This window comes from Myotis davidii, unplaced genomic scaffold, assembly GCF_000327345.1.
Source record: "Myotis davidii unplaced genomic scaffold, ASM32734v1 scaffold135, whole genome shotgun sequence".
NCBI classification, from domain to species: domain Eukaryota; kingdom Metazoa; phylum Chordata; class Mammalia; order Chiroptera; family Vespertilionidae; genus Myotis; species Myotis davidii.
In genome coordinates this window covers 9,317,822-9,335,164 of record NW_006289813.1, presented here as the reverse complement: position 1 = coordinate 9,335,164, position 17,343 = coordinate 9,317,822, and positions in this window count along the sequence as shown.

Genomic DNA, 17,343 nt, shown 5'->3' with positions numbered 1-17,343 from the left:
CCACAGACAGAAAATATGAGCCTCAGTGGCAAAGTCTTGAGTGATGGAGTCCCCCTCTTTGTGTGGACTCTGCCTCTTTATTACTTTTAGGGATTCTGCCAGGCAGGCAAACAGCCAAGGGCAGGAGCCCAGCACGTGGTGCTGTGTTTACTGGGGATCAATGCCCTCCTCTCTGCTCCTCCCTTTCCCCCCTTTCTCTTTCCCCCCTCCCCACCCACCCCATCCTGTCTTTCTCTCTGTCTCTCCTCAGCCTCAGTAACTTTGCACGGAGCCCTCTTCTCTTGCTTTTCCTTCACACGAGTGATTCTCACTCAGCAGCGCAGCCCCATTCTCAGTGCCTCTCCTCGTCGGAGCCTTTCCTGACGCCCAGGATTGGGCTCCCACTCAGACATTTTTCTGTGCTTATTTCAGTGTCTGTGGCCTTGGCAGATGCCACCAGGGCACTAGTAGGCGCTTTTGAATTCAGGTCATGACCCACCCCTGGCTCAGGTGTTCTTGTGTCCAGTTTACATGTGGGGAAACTGAGGTTAAGGATGGCATGCTACATATGAAGTCTCTTATATAACAATGGTTACAGCCACAGTGGGAGCCCAGTCCTGAAGGAAGGTGCCGGGCAGCCGAGAGCGAAGATGCCAAGAGTAGCCCAGTCACCAAGAAAAGTGACTTCTTCCTACGAGAAGGCTGGAGGCCCAGTCACCTGTCCTGGGCAGGGCCGCCCCTCTTCCCTTCCAGGTTTTGGAGAGTGAAGCAGAGGTGTTAGGCAGGGTCCATGTCCTGCATGGAACCAGAGACCACAGGAACCCCTATCTATCCATAGCTCACCCTGAGCTATGTCCCGAATCTGGGACCCTTTCTAGGGAAATAGAAATGTGGGACAAGTGTCCGAGTGTGGACAGAGCCTGCTTCAAACTGCCCATTGCTCCACAATACACAGCACCCACGTGCCATCCCACCGGCATGTGCATTTTTCTCATTGGTAACTGCTCCCAGGTAGCACGGGCGCCTCCGCACTCCAGCCATGAGTTCCGTGCACCTGTTTGAACCTGTGATTTCCTGGAGTCATCTCCCTTGACAAGCTGGGGGAGCTCTCCTCGAGATGGGGTGACTGTTTATAGAGGGAGCTCTGCCACCCCTCTTCAGTTCATTCAGCACCAGATGTCTTTAATTACTGCCATGCACGCTGAACACCCTGCGTAGCCATTTCCCCTTTAGCAAGACCGTGTGTGAGTGCGTGTGTGAAAAAACGTAAACAGATTGTATAACAAAGTGTTCTCTAGCTGTCAGCAAGAGCTTTGAAAATAAAACACTTCCCTCCCAACTCACAATTGGCTGGCAGTCGGCGCATAGTGAATAATCGCTCCGGGGACCCGCGGAAAGATGTGTGGGAAAACTTTAATTAAAAGCTTGTCAGTACAATTTTACCTGGGTGACATCACCCGTGTGCAATGCTGCTGCGGGCTTTGTTGTCTGTGGGATCGTAGGGCACACACTTGTTTTGCTGACAGCAAACAATGCAGAGAGGCCTTTAAGAGCTGGCAGTGGGTGGACCGTGTGGGAGGGAGCCGCTGGGCTGCCGGTGAACCCCGTCGTGTGGGGGCTCCAGCTTCCTAATGAGCAGCTGAAGTCAGCACACGGGGCCCAGGGCAGGGGTCAGGCTGGGCCCTTTGCCGGGGTGAGGTGAAGCCAGATGGGGTCCGCACAATTTAGGTTGGGGTCCCACCCAGTGTCCTGGGCAATGCCTGGCATGGGCGCTGAGAATGTGTTCACTGGAAATTGCCTCAACCTCTGCCATCAGAGCAGGTGGGGCGGACAGCCCAAGCAGAGCCAGCAGTGGCCCGTGGGCAGGATGTCCAGCCCCCTCCCAGGACAGAGGTGCAGTTGGAAAGATGTGCCTGATTTGAGCCCAAGCTTTCAGACCTGCCAGAGTGCATCTGAGTGGGCAGTGAACATTCAGGGTTTTGTGTACTCCCAAGCACGCCTCACTAAACGCTTCCTCCGGGCGAAGCAATTATTTTCAGATGTATTCTCCATGAAGACACCCACTCTTGTCTCACCTGCAGGTGAGTCACCCAAGCCAGTACCAAATCCACCTTAGCCATTTAAAATGCCTTTTGAGGTTAGAAAGAGAAATTGAGTTTTAACCCGTGTGAAGACCTTGAGATTCCTGACCAGCCTGAGTCCCTGCTGCAGGAGCTGGGAGCTGGTGACTTAGGGACTTGCAAAGGATTTCTCATTCCTTGTTGCTCTTCTTTTGTTCCTTGCTAATTTGTTAGAAGCTTGCATTCCTAATATTAACGGATTAATTGCAAGTTCTAGCAATTAAATGCTAATTAATCCATTTTCTGAACAATGCCTTCCTTTTATCTATTACTGTTCACTTGACACAAATATTTTGGTAGCAATTAAACATTTAACTATAGGCTGACACTTTCCAAACTGTGTTGAGACAAATAAACAAGCAACGGTGTGGCTTTTATCGGTCACTTAAAACTATTGAGCAACAGAGCCCAGTGCAGTGCTGACATGGCTGAAATAATGACAAGCCTGGGTTGGAGTGAGCACGAGCTCTGAAGAGATCCCCCATGGTAATTGTGTGACTTAGTATTGGATGGACCACATTCATCTCTCACATTAGCATCTGGGTTACAGGCCCTAAGAACAACCATAGCCCATCTGCAGGCAGCAGGAGTCAGAGCAGATTTAGCTCCAGAAGATCCTAGCACCTCCACTCAAAGTTCCGAGCCCCAGGCTCTCAAAGGAAATACTTGGAATCAACTGGCTCACATCAAAGGAGGCTCTCGCACCACTGCAGTGGTTGTCCCAGCAGTGTGCAAATTTGTTCGTGGCTAATTGGGTAGTCTTTTAAAAATTAATTAATTAATTAAACATTTAAAAATATATTTTTACTGATTTCAGAGAGGAAGGGAGAGGGAGAGAGATAGAAACATCAATGATGAGAGAGAATCATTGATTGACTGCTAACTTTATGCCCCCTCCTGGGGATCGAACCTGCCACCTGGGCATGTGCCCTGACTGGGAATCAAACCGTGTCCTGCTGGTTCATAGGTCAATGCTCAACCACTGAGCCCCTCTGGCTGGGGAAAGATGGGTAGGCTTCAGCTTATGAATGGATTGAATTCCAAAAGTTCATTTACAAGTTTCAGAAAATGGGGTTGCAGGGTCAATCCATACTCATCTTGACTTTTTCAATGCAGCTGACTGCCTTAAAGCTGATTGTAGGAGAAGATGCACGATACACCACTGCTTCTAGCCAAAGCCCCAGTGATTCTTAGAGAATGTGGTGGAGGGTAAGGAAGGTGATGCCGAGTGCCCAAGGTGGCATTTGAGCCACATGAGGGAGGGCACTATTCTGGGTAGCCTGCAGAAGACTGTGTTGTCTAGTTTGTGATTGAAGCAATTCACTCAGTCTGGGGGGCTCATATTTAAACCAAGGTTCAGGAGCTGAACATGTAGAGGGTCTTTATAAGTTGGTTTGATAGTTTTATTTGGTGTTCCCCCTGCCCCATTTCTCATCCTTCTCCTTTCTTTTCACTTTCCCTTCCTCCCTCCCTCCCTCCCTTTCTTCCTTCCTTCCTTCCTTCCTTCCTTCCTTCCTTCCTTCCTTCCTTCCTTCCTTCCTTCCTTCCAACAATAAACTCACAGCTTTCTACCTTTAGTACACATAAGGTCATGCTCAATTTTCCTACCACCTGCGCTCAACTTAGTTGATGGAAGTAGAGATGGGAGTATTCTTAGCACCCTTTCCAAAAGGTATTTAGGTGGTGGTTAGCAGTCTTATTGAATATCATAGTTTTGGTTGGCAAAAGGATTATTTTTCTAAAAACATAGTTTTGAGAGAACACTTGTAGGCAAGTTCTAGCTTAAGACAGATTATTCCTTCCAAAAATATTTATTGGGTCCCTACCAAGAGCTACACTAGATAGAGAGAGCAAACCCCTGCCCCCAAGCTATTGGTTTATTGGGGATCCCAAAGTTAAATGTCATGTAGGGGTAACATGAGGGCCAGGCAGAGTGGGAAGCTCAGGTCCACTCTTGTCTGCTCCAGGACTGATTCTGCTGGTGCTGCCCAAATGTGCCTGTTGGCTGATGTTGCCCTTGTGGTGAGTTAAACCCCTCTGTCTTCTTACAAAAGGCCGTGCTAATCCCAGGCTTTTTCTCCCAATACGAGAGGAGTCAGTTTGCTAGCCCTAAGTGTATCGCACTCCAGTTATCCTTCGACCTGAACCTGCTAAGCCTGACCCCCTGCTTGCTTTGCAGAGTCAGATTCTGTTCCTCGGTATTAGTGATCTCTCCCAACTACTGTCAACAAGGTATTTGATTATCCTGGCTTCTGTGTCTTCTTCCAGCTGTTGATTTAAATGTTTCCCTTTGACTTTTCTATTATCAGCTTAGGGTGATTTTCAATAAGTCATTACGTATTTTTACCCATAGATGACTTATTGTTAAATACTTCTTGGAGGGTTATTCGTATTACTTTACAAAATAGTTCTAGTCATTAACTAGAGTACTTGTCTAGGAAAAGACAGAACAATGAGTAGAACTGAATTCCTACTCCAAGGAGGATGACATACAGAGTGGCATCGAACAGATTACAAAGGAGGCACTTATGTTGACAAGAAGATGGTAGGATATTTACATCATGGTGAGATTTTGGACTAGTGGGTTGGAAAAATATATATATATATTATGTGAAAAAAATACATATTAAGTGAAAAATTCATCTGATAAAATACAAATATTAATCTTACAAAAATAATAAATTTAAGGTGAATAAATATTCTAATTGAAACCACAGGAGTTCAGGAAAAAAATTAAGTGCACTTTTGTAACATCGGTCTGGTTTTGGGAAGGGCATTTAAAATATGTATTTGAATGATTCTGAAAAGGAATAAAAATTTGACTAATAAAATTTTGAAGTCTAAGGATAAATAAAAAATAAAGTGAGAATAAGTGATAAAATGGGAAAAATACATTTATGACAACAAAAAGAGGTCTACAAATGTAGGACATAAACCCCCAAATAGAAAAATAATCAAAGTTCAGATACTTCATAACAGCAGTAAACACACATATGGCCTGCAAACCTATTAGAAATTTGTAACCTTGCTGATGGGAAGAAATATAAATTAGATGGAAATAAAATGTCCATATTTTAAGCAGGAAAACAGTTCACTGAGGGTGATAGCCAGAGGGGCTGCTTGTGGGTCCATGCCTGCACTGCCACGTGCCATCTATTGCTGTGTGTTGTCTGGAAGAAGTTAACAAAATATATTTAAATTCAAAATGTACAAATTCATTGAGGGATTGAGTTTCCCTTTTTTTCTTTGTTGCTATCTGATTATTACAATTTGTAAGATTTGATGTTTTGATAAATATGCAACATTTTCCTAATACAAACAGTGATTTTTTCCTTGTCTGTGTACATTTTAAACCCTAAATATTTCCAAATCAAATTTTCAAATAACAGTTACTCTTTAGTTATGCCCCATGATGTTCCTGAGAGAATGTGAAGTGCCTCCCAGTCAACATGAAATGACATTTAGCATAATTCAACGGGTGAGGGCTGGGAAAGAGAGACAAAAAGTGCTTAAGAATGGGACTGGAAGGAGGCAGGAGTGATAAACTTCCCACACATTGCGTCCTGTTTTCATCATCTACTTAAAAACAAACAAGAATAATAATAATAAAAAACACACACACACACACGCAAACAGTAAACTAGCTATGTAATGTGTCCAGGAGATAACAACCAAAGGAATGGTTTAAGGAAGTACCCTTGATCTGTTGAGTCCAGTCAGAAGTCCATCCCAGGACTTCCCATAAACAGGGTTCCAGGATTGATGGACATTTGCAACTTCCCATAATCAACTGCAAAAAAGGCCTTTCTGCTAAGAGCGTCTTCAATGAGAGGGGCCATGCTCCTGTGGCCCCTCCAACAGTGTGATGCCTACAGGGCGTCTACTTGTCTGTGTGACCTTGGCTCTCAAGCAGGGGTCTATTCCTGGTTTAGTGTCTGTAGCCCAGAGGGGCTGGCAAGGGAGCTCAGCCTCCTTCCTAGCTGACTCCATGGTCCACATGACGTTTTTAATGATGGAACTTGAGGATAAAGAATGTCAGTCTAAGCTTGAGTTCCCCATTCTTGTTAGCTTTCTCTGGTTAACCCTCACTTCTTCCCTTCAAGTCCTATCCACTGAGATAGCACAAAGGGAGAATTTGGGCAAGTCAACACAGTATGATAGCATGAGAGAATTTAGCGTACATGGTATGTTTGGCTGCTGGAGCTTGGTGAACCGAGCTAACCTCTAGTGGGTCCCACGGCATGTGACAAGGCCACCTGCCCCTAGTCAAGCTGAGAGAGGATGAGCAGCAGGACACAAAGCAATTCAAGGTCATTGGCATCAGAGTTTGGAAGTCGCTGACCTTCCTGCATTGTGTTTTGTGTCTGCTACTATGGTTGCTATAACTGGTCAAATTGTTTGTGGGGTTAAATGGAAGCTCCATACCCAGCATGGGGGCCACATTTTTCATGATGGAGCTGGCTGGCTTTTCAAAGCAGCTCTGATAGAACTTGGTCCACCAGATATGTATACTTCCGGTAGTATGTGACCAAGGCTGTGAAATTATCTGTCAGCTCCACACTGCCTGAAGTGTGGAATGATGAACAAAAGTGCTTGACTTCCCTTGAAATAAAGAGAATTGTCTCCCCTTTGTAAGACCTCTTCATCTGTCAGGAACAATGTGCCAAAATTTCTCCAGTGCCATAGACTCTCTCCAATTCTGTAGCTTCTCCCTTTCAGTGCATCTTTCTCATGTCAAAGACAAGGGCCTGCCCAGGGAGAGGAGTAAATGGCCCAGGGAGAGGGGTCTAGTCTACAGAGACTGACTGTAGTCACAGGGATGCGGACCTGGCCCAGCATCTCTCCTCCTGTGACCTGCCTCCCTCTGCCTCTTTCTTGTCACTGTCTCTGCACACTTGGCTCAAACCCAAGCTCTTGTACCACAGTTTACATTATTTTCTCCAGGAATAGATTAGAACCAAAATTTTCAAGAACTGGTAAATAAAGTAAGTTTCTTTCTTATAGGCTGGATGAAAAGCTGCCAACTTTTGTTTTTAAAAAAAGACATCTATAACAATTAAAGCATAATATGCAAATTGACCAAATGACTGAACAGCAGAACGACCATCTGGACGACCTTCCAGATGACCACGCTAGGATATGCACTGACACCAGGCCAGACAAAGCAGGTGCCATGCGATTGGTTGGGGGCCCCGCCATTGCCCCACGATTGCCCCACAGAGGGAGGCCCAGGCCACCAGTCAGCAGGGCGATCAATCAGGGATCTCCACTATCTCCCCAAAGAGGGAGGCCCAGGCCACCCTCTGCAGAGCAATAGATTGGGGGCTCCGTGGAAACGGGGAACCAGAGGTGTGTGGTGGAGGATGTGGGCAGCACCAGGCCAAGACGGGTGCAGGCAGTGGGTGGGGCCGGGGCTGGCAGCAGGGGAAGGAAGGCCTACCCTTGCATGAATTTCATGCATTGTGCCTCTAGTTAAAAATAAACAAAACCAGAACACAACTACTATTAAATACTATCATCAACTTTTATAAAGAACAGGACATTTTAACCCCAAAACCATAGAAAAGTGTAATCTAAGAAGAAAGACGAGTGCTTTCCAAGCATGCTTGGTTGGCAACTTGAAACCCACCTACACTACATTTTTCTGATTTCTTATATTTATTCCAGACTGTTGAGAACTCTGTGGCTGAGTGGTGTTGGGAACCACTGCTGTGTAATACAAGCTTGCCTCTTCAGTGGCATATTTCTTTCTCAACTATAAATGGAATATTATCCAGTTTTTATTTAGTCTCAAGACAGAAATAATTTAAAAAATCTCTCCAAATACACTTCTGTACATTGATAATGGATTAAAATAAACAGGTAATAGAATGGCTTCCAGAAGAATCATCTCATTCATCAACCTTTACTCAAACTTTGGTTGCCAACTTCCACATTAGGCTGCATTTCATTCCTGGAGATTGTGCTTTGATCTCCTGCGCCTGGCACCCTGTGTGTATCATGTAATATGAGCTATGTTCTTTGGCGCTCTTCTAGTTCTTGGGCTTTTGGGATTTTGTGATGGTGAGTCGGCTGAGGAATCCACTGGCTTCGATTCCGTAAGTTGTGCACACCGCTGGCTTTGTGTAGCGTACAGCATTTCAACCAGGCAGGCTTCGATTTCTTTGTCTGAATTTATTTTGGCTGAGAATACTGTGTCATTGCTCAGACTGTGCCAGCGCCTCTCTCACAGTATATCATTATTGAAGGCTTGGAGCTGAAGACAAAGCACAAATAGAGGCACTGAAGCTAGTGAGGCAACACTTTTGTAAGAACACAAAGATCAAACGACTACATGTTCGAACTTCACTCATTTCTGTGTTTTCAGATTGAGTTATGCAAATCATTCTCTAGGAAGCATATAATTGAATGATTGGCTGGATAAACCAAACCAGTCAAAAATATTCTTCTTGAGGCAACAGATATAAATAGGACTTCTCCTGTTCTGTGTAATTTAACAACAAGAGGAGTGCAGACCTTCTTGGTATCCATAAGAACACTCAGAATTTTCAGCTTGATCAAATCACTGTTTACCCAGGCACACCTGATGTCTGGGATGAAGCACTGCCAGGGGTCAGAGTTATTGGTTGAATAAATGAACAACGTTCTCTTCTCTACAAGTTTCTACAGAGCTTTGCCTGTGACAAAGAGTGCCAATCACAGCTCAATAGTGGCATGGCATCAAAATCACCTTTGGGTTTCTGAAGCTTTTCCATCCACATATCTGGCTGGTCATGTAATCCTGCAGATGGTAATGGTGGGTGATGCTGGCTGTGTGACTTAGTGACAGATAGGGTGGAGGAGGAAAAACATGGCTCACATCCAGGCTCATCAGAGGACCAGAGGGTGTCAATGCCACAGTGACAATACCAAGCAGTAGTGGAGTTTTCGAGTAATACAAGGAAAGGAAAAGGTTGCTGTTTGCACAGTGACTGGACTAGAATTATACTTTTATATTTTATTCTAAATGAATATTTTCTCTCTTAAAGATGATGTTTCCAGTGGGGAGGGACATTTAAACTAAGGTCCATTTAACCTACGACACTGAAGATTCGGAATCACCAGAATCTACATGGCACTACTGTTTCGTGCACTGCAGTGACAGCAGATATTCTCTTGCTGAGGGTAGATTTACTGTATGGAACTATCCCAGACTATTCACACTTAGCAGGTGAAGAAAATGTAAATGCAAAATCCAATAACCAACAAACCAATACTATTTATTTTGGTGACTTCAAATAAATTGTGTTTATAAATCAGGAGACTGATTATTTTTGAAAATTTAAAAATGTCTTTTATAAGATGATCCCAAAGGATTTTTTTAAGTTCTGAATATTTTAAGTCATAACTTTACTATTAGAGCAAGTATGCAGTACACTAAAATTAACAATAATTGGACACAACGTGTTAGGTGATATGCTAAGAATTTTATATGTATAATCTTGTTTAATTTCCACATAGTATTTTAATCCTTGCTCATTAAGTTTTTGAAAATACAACTATCTTTAAAACATAGTAAGTTTCCTTGTCCATCAAAGGACACTATCAACAGAGTAAAAAAGCAATGCACAGACTAGAAGAACATTTTTGCAAATCACATAGTTGACAAAGGGTTACTATCCAGAATGTGTAAAGAACCCCTACAACCCAGCAACAAAGAAGCAAACAATTTGATTATAAAATGAGTAAAGGACCTAAATAGACATTTCTCCAAAGAAGATATACAAATAGCCAGAAAGAGAATGAAAAGATGCTCAACATCTCTAATCATCAGAGAAATGCAAATCAAAACTGCAGTGAGACACCACTTCATGCCCATTAGGATGGCTATTATAAAAGAAAATCCAGGAAAAACAAAGCATTAATGAGGATGTAGAGAAATTGGAACTCTTGTGCAATGTTGGTGGGGATGTAAGATGGTTCAGCCGCTGTGGAAAGTAATTATGGATGTTCCTCAAAAATTAAAAATAGAACTACCATAGGATCCAGCATTTCTACTCCTGGGTAAAATTCCAAAATAATTGAAAACAGGAATTAGAAGAGACATTTGTACATCCATGTTTATAGCAGCATAGCCAAAAGGTGGAAGCCACCTAAATATCCATTGACAGATAAATGGATAAGCGAAATGTAATATATGCATTCAATGGAATATTCTTTTTTTTTTTTAAAAAAATAAATTTTATTGATTTTTTACAGAGAGGAAGGGAGAGGGATAGAGAGTCAGAAACATCGATGAGAGAGAAACATCGATCAGCTGCCTCCTGCACACTCCCCACTGGGGATGTGCCTGCAACCAAGGTACATGCCCTTGATCGGAATCGAACCTGGGACCCTTGAGTCCACAGGCCGACGCACCATCCACTGAGCAAAACCAGCTAGGGCTGGAATATTCTTAAAGGAAGAAAATTCTGACACATGCTACAACATGGATGAACCTTGAAGATATTAGGCAAAGTTAAGTAAGCCAGTCACAAAAGGACAAGCACTATGTGATTTTATTTATATCAGATCTGACCAAAGAATAGCCAAATTCATAGAGACAGACAGTAGAACGTTGGTTGTCAGAGGCTAGGGCAGAGAGAATGGAGAATTTCTGGATTTTCTCTATTTTCTATTTTCTTTTCTGAGCTCAAATCTTCCTTTTAGTATCAAGTTAAATGCAACCAACAATAACTAGCACAAGCTATCATCATCCCATCTCTTCAATCTATAGGTACATTGGCATACCAGTCTTCCCATTGGCTGACACCTGTCCCCTACATCAGTGCCACAGATTTTAGATTTTCTGTTATGACAGCACCCACTTCTGGTGTCAAGCTTAGTATCACTTATGATAAACTATTTTTGGTGATGTCAGTAATTTTAAAATTCCAATAGTTTAAAACTCCAGAGTTATTTTATTTCTCATCCTGAATCTCCATCAAGGTCAGCTGATAAACTATGCTCCCTGTGGTTTTTCAGTCTTATGGAGAAACCATAATCCTGAATGTTGCCTATTGTGGTGCAAAAGGCAAGAAAATTCTGCAGGGGTGTCTTTCTCTGCCTATTAAATCCTCAGCCTCGAGACTCACCAGGCTCTGCTCACAATTCATTACCTAAATCAGTCACATGGCCTCACCAAGCACAAAGGGTGGAATGCAGTTTCACCAGATGTCTTAGAAATAGTTGGTGAAGAGGACTGTTGAACAGCCACAAACCACCCTTTTGCAAACTCTCTGAAGCAGCCTTATGCCCCTGGGAGAACTCCTTACATGCTTTGCATCACCACTAATATGTGTTTTTCTTTTGCCTTCCAGGTAACTTTTAATCTTGTCCTCACTGCAAAGCATAATGTCTGGTAGGCAGCAGAGGGTCAAAAAGTCAATGCATGAGCCCACACAACAAATGAAGAAGTGGGAAGTTTATGTCCTGTGGTTACAGCGCTGGAATTCCTGGGGTGGAGAGAGGAGTGGCGGCACATCATGGGGTTTTAATTCAAAGAATGCTCTTTACACATTCTGGATAATGACCCTTTTACTTTTCCTTGAGAAGTAAAATAAAATATAAATAGTCATCTGTATTAATTTTCTTTTAATGCTGTAATAATGTCTGCTACCACAAACTTAAAGGTTTAAAACCACACAAATGTGTCACCTTGTAGTTCAATAGTCCAAAAGTCCAGCTACACATGGCTCAACTAGGTCTTCTGCTCAGAAAATCACATGCTGAATTCTGAGTGTTGGCAGAGCTGCTGTCTTTTCCAAAGGCTCTTGATAGGAATCCACTTGGGTTCTTAGTGGAATTCAGGTTCTCAAGGTTGTAGGACTATGGTCCCATTTTCTTGCAGAATATAATTCAAGGACCAGTCATTGCTCCCCAAACATGCCCATGTCCCTTCTCAGGCTTTCCCTGTGTCCCCCTCTTACAATGGTGATCCATGTTTGTCTCATGCTTTAAATTTCCCCAATTCCATTTCTGGTGCTTCATTCTACCTCTAGTCAGAACAAATTCTCTGTTTTTAAGGGCTCTTATAATAAAATCCAGCCTACCTGGATAACCCAGGTTGATTCCTTGTTAACTTAATCATATCTGCAATATCTCTTTTGTCATTTAATGTAACATATTCACAGGTTTGAGAGTATTGGGGCCTGGACATCATTTGGGGGCCATTATTTGACTTACCATATCATTAGAGACTGGGAAAAGAAAAGGCAAAGGATAAATAAAATGAAAAGAACCGTCAACTGAGACAACCCTTGCCCATGCTTGTTTGACCTCACTGTTAATGATGCTCCTCAAACATCATCCCTGACTTTGTTCTCCTTTGTTCCTTGGGCTGGTTCAGCCTCCTGTCTCCAGCACAGGATCACCAAGGGAACTGCATAGCTTACTAGAACTAGTTGAGTTCTAGAACATTTTGCCTGTGAGGGCACTGGTCCTTCTGGGTCTTCATTGTCTTATCTGTAAAATAAAGTTTAAAATTTTTGTGGGTTGCAGAATCCCTCACTCAACTCACATCTTACTTGGAAGCTCAATGTGTTCATACGTGGAGGGGGGCTGCTCCAGGTTAGGATGTGATAAGCCCTGTGATGTCACCTGTAGGCTTTGCCCCTGTGCCCCCCTGCTCTCCCTCACCAACCAGCACTGCCCTTTGTTGAGGGATTTATTGGAGGCGGGGGGGGGGGGACTTCCTTTGCCAGGGACCTTTCTAGCTGTGAATCGTGTGATTCCCCTAGAAGTCTCTTGCTTTTTGCTTTTTAAAGGACTCCTCAGCCCCCTTCAAGGACAGGATCTGACACTGAATCAAGAGCTTCACCAGGTCTCCTCTAGATGAGATTTTTGTCCGTTTTTTAAATAAGCCACTGGGTTTTTCTTCCAGCTCCAGGAGCGGCGATTACCGGATGCACAGAGTGCTGCCTTGCTGATAGATATCACTGCCAATGTGGTTTGATCGGGTTCATTTGTACAGCTTGGGGAACTGTCCTGATCTGCCCTGGCTTCTGGTGACCTACTTGCCGGCAAATACCTGCTGAGACCTGCCCAGCCAGAGGGCTTGGGGTCAGCAGCCTTTGAATCTGTTCTGTCCAATAGTGTGAAAGGATGAAAACAGGGGCTATATAATGTCCTGATTTTTTGGTAACACTTTGAAGAAGGAAATCACTTATTTTTCAACCATATACATTTTGAATTGCAAATATGGCAAGCCATAGGGAAAATACGAAGATGTATTTCACATCCTACAAGACTGTGTTTAGCATTTTTTCTGAAGGTTTGTTCTGGGGACATGCTCCATCTCATTAAGAGAAATGGCACCTACAGAACATATGGTCTTTAATCTCTAGACCAAAGCTGGCCAAATCACAGTAACATTTTCACATGTTGGTAGAGGAGCAAATTCACTTAAGGTGATGGCAACATCCGACCCATGCAACCTCTAAATGTGTTTCAGTGGTTCTAGGTAAGAGGTGTGCTCATGTTTGCAGTGAGCCAGGTCTTCTCACTGGCTGCATGTGTAAGGTCATAGGTGGCCAGAGCTGGGCTGCTGGGGGAGTCACCTGGACCATCCTCACCTTTTACTCAGGCCCCTGCAGCTCAGTTGGCCTTCCCCAGCCAAAGAAAGGCTATGTTTTTTCTGTGATGGGGCTGCCCCGTGGCCACGTTAATGTGTGGTCATGGGTATGTACTATGGCAGTTCTGATGGTGTATTGGGGGCAAAAATCCCATGGCAATGGTTGACGAGGGAATGAGAGAAGAGAAATTTGAGATATCAAATGCGTACAATCTCATAAGGAATTTTGCTAAAAGGGGGACAAAGAAAAGGGCAGTGAGGTGCAAAGAAAGTTTTCTTAAGATGAGAGAAATAACAGTTCATATATTTATAAGAATTATCTAATAGAGAGGAAATATTCCTGGAGCAAAATCCTTAAATAAGCAAAGCAGAATTAGAATAGAGCACAGATAGAGGGGAGGATGAACTGTAGGTAAAGAAAAATACCACATAATCTCACTGATTTATGGATAAGTAAGAACATTATAAACTGATGAACAAAAATAGATACAGAGGCAGAGACGCATCAAACAGAGTGTCAAACTATAGTGGGAACGCTGGGAGGGTTGGGGTGGGGGAGATAAGAGATCAACCAAAGGACTTGTATGCATTCATATAAACATAACCAATGGACGCAAGACAATGGCGGGGGGGTGGGGGGGCTGATAGGGGAGGGCGGGGGAAGATCAATGTCGGGGGGAAGGAGGCATATGTACTACTATTTGTAATACTTTAAACAATAATAAAAAAAGAATTGCAGCCACTTTTAATGATGCGCGTCACCACGCCAGGCCTCCCAGGTGTGTTTGCAGTTTGTGTCCGGCCAGATCATGTCATAGTGGATCTGAGGACTAGAGACCTCATGTGGATTTGGAAAGGAATTAGAAATAGGGTTTCAAGGAACCTCAAATGAAAGTGAACTATAAAATATGTCAGTTCATGGAAACATTCGGGAGTTCGTCAGCAGTCTCCGTATTTCTCACACATTAACTGAAATGTGAGTGACGCTGGGGGAATTTGAAGTATATAATTGAGGTTTAGTTTCATTCTTCATTAAAATTCTTACTTAACCAATCCCCACTTTCTCTGGCATACGTCTTGTCAAATTATGCTAATCTTTTGGCTGGTCAAAAAATTAAAATGGGCTCTTGTCATTTTTCCTTTCATTTCACATGAGCGAGGAATGTTGGGGACATTTTCTCTGTATCTATCCATGGTCTTGGGTTCTTATTTATGAAATGAAAGCAGGGATGTAACTGGAGAAGACCTTAAAGGTAGCAGGCGTTAAGCATGCAACAGTCACAATGGGTTCTTATCTGAACAAACACTAAAAACACATGGTCCATGGTAGTGAAGTTCACACTTTGCAAGAATACCTTTGACATGACAGTTACTGTCACCAGAGTCTGTGCTTGTCGGTCACAAGAACGTGGTGTTTTAGGGTTCCTGGATTACTGCCAAGGGCAGATAATTTTTCTTTTTCAGAAAAATATCTTTAAAAGTTTATATTGCCACCTAGTTATTATGTTTAGAAACTTCAAGATACTGGGGCTTTATTAATTTCCAATAGAACTATAATTATTTACTTAAATATCTTTTTATTGATTTCAGAGAGGGAGAGGGAGAGAGAAATAGAAACATCAATGATAAGAGAGAATCACTGATTGGCTGTCTCCTGTATGTCCCACACTGGGGATAAGCCCACAACCTGGGCATGTGCCTTGACCAGGAATCGAACCCTGACCTCCTGGTTGATAAGTAGACACTCAACCACTGAGCCATGCTGGCTGGGCTGTGCACATGACCTTTAATCACATAAGTAATGAAATGGAAATCCATCGCTCAGTAGTAATGTGCTAATTGCCTACATCAAAACCATGCCTAGATGGCATAAATGTCACATCAACACTCTCAAGGATAAACACAACCTTCATTTGACCCAACTGCTGGGAAAAACAAAAGCATTAATTACTAATTTTCCTAGAGGGGTGAGCAATCCAAGCTTTATGGAACCAGACATGTTAGTGTTCCCAAACAACTCCAAAACAAAGATAACATTAAATCTAGATTTAATTTGACACAAAAATCAGATTTAAGTTTATTGTTAATCCTCACATGATCCATGTGAATGATGCCCCCTGGGTTTCTGCAGCTCAGCAGACTAAGACGCTATTCAGATTAGACTCTGCAGGTGAGATGTGTAGGTAAGGTATATAGGTGAGGTCTTCAGGTGAGATGTTCAGGGAGGCTGGGTGTGTGTGTGGGGGGGGGTTGTTATAGCTGCTCCTCTGATGCCATCCATGGGTTCCTGAAAGGTCCATTTTCTGCCTTTCTTGGTTCAAGGTGGGCACATTGTTCAGCCTACAGAAGACTACTTTTTAAGAACTTGGCCAAGATTTGTTGTCTCTGAAACTGTGTATTGACAGATATTGTAAATAAAACATTATAAAGAAACTAGAGGCCCGATGCATGAAATTCGCTCAAGAGTAGGCCTTCCTTTCCCCACTGCCAGCACCGGCTTCCCTAGCAGCCATGGCTTTGTCCAGATCGTTGTCTAGAAGGACATCCAGTATAATTAGCATATTATGATTTTGTTATTATAGATGGTAAAAATTAAGTGAGATTCCATTTTTTCCCCTTTAAAAACCCCAGGAATCAGTCTCTAATAATAAGAAAAACAATTTACAAAAATCCACAAATCTGAGAGTTGAAATAGTTATTTTCCTCACCTAACAGCTAGAAACTTCTGTGTGTATGTCTATTTTATGTTTACTATTTGGATTCAATTCATATAAAATTATGCTTTATGACTATTTTCAGATGACCAACAATTAAGGCTATCCCCATTTCTATATAGCATGTTGACACATCTTGGGAATAATTTCTGCTCTGATATGTGAGAGGTAATATATTGGTGTGATTTTTAAATCCCTTTGAATAAAGTTGAGCACATCTTGTCTTTCAGCTACTTTTCTGAGTTTATCGTTTTCTCTCCAGGCTTAAAAACTGTAAATATTAAGAATATTACCCCCTTTGCCTGCACTATAAATGACAACCATTTCTTCTCTCAGTTTGTCATTTATTTTTTGAATTTCCTTGTGGTGATTTATTTTTTTATATAAACATTTAAAAATAATAGGATTTATCAATATTTTATTGCTTTTGAAGTTTGAGCCACAATTAAACATTATTTCTACTCCCATTTTATAATAGCTCAATTTATGTTTTTAATTGTTGTCTAAAATTTCTAGTCATTTTTAAAAAAATATATTTTATTGATTTTTTTTTACAGAAAGGAAGGGAGAGGGAGAGGGATACAGAGTTAGAAACATTGATGAGAGAGAAACATCGATCAGCTGACTCCTGCACACTCCCCACTGGGGATGTGCCTGCAACCAAGGTACATGCCCTTGACCGGAATCAACCCTGGGACCCTTCAGTCCGCAGGCCGACGCTCTATCCGCTGAGCCAAACTAGTTAGGGCTCTGGTCATATTTTTTAAATTAAAATTTTGAAAACATTTGGAGTTCTTTCTGTTGATGGTGTGAGATATGGATCAAATTTTATCTTTATTCAAATTGTAAACCCAACATCCTTTATTATGAAGAAATCCATTTTTTAAGACAGTGATTTGAGAGGTCAACTTTACCAACTACCAAATTTTTGTTTGTACTT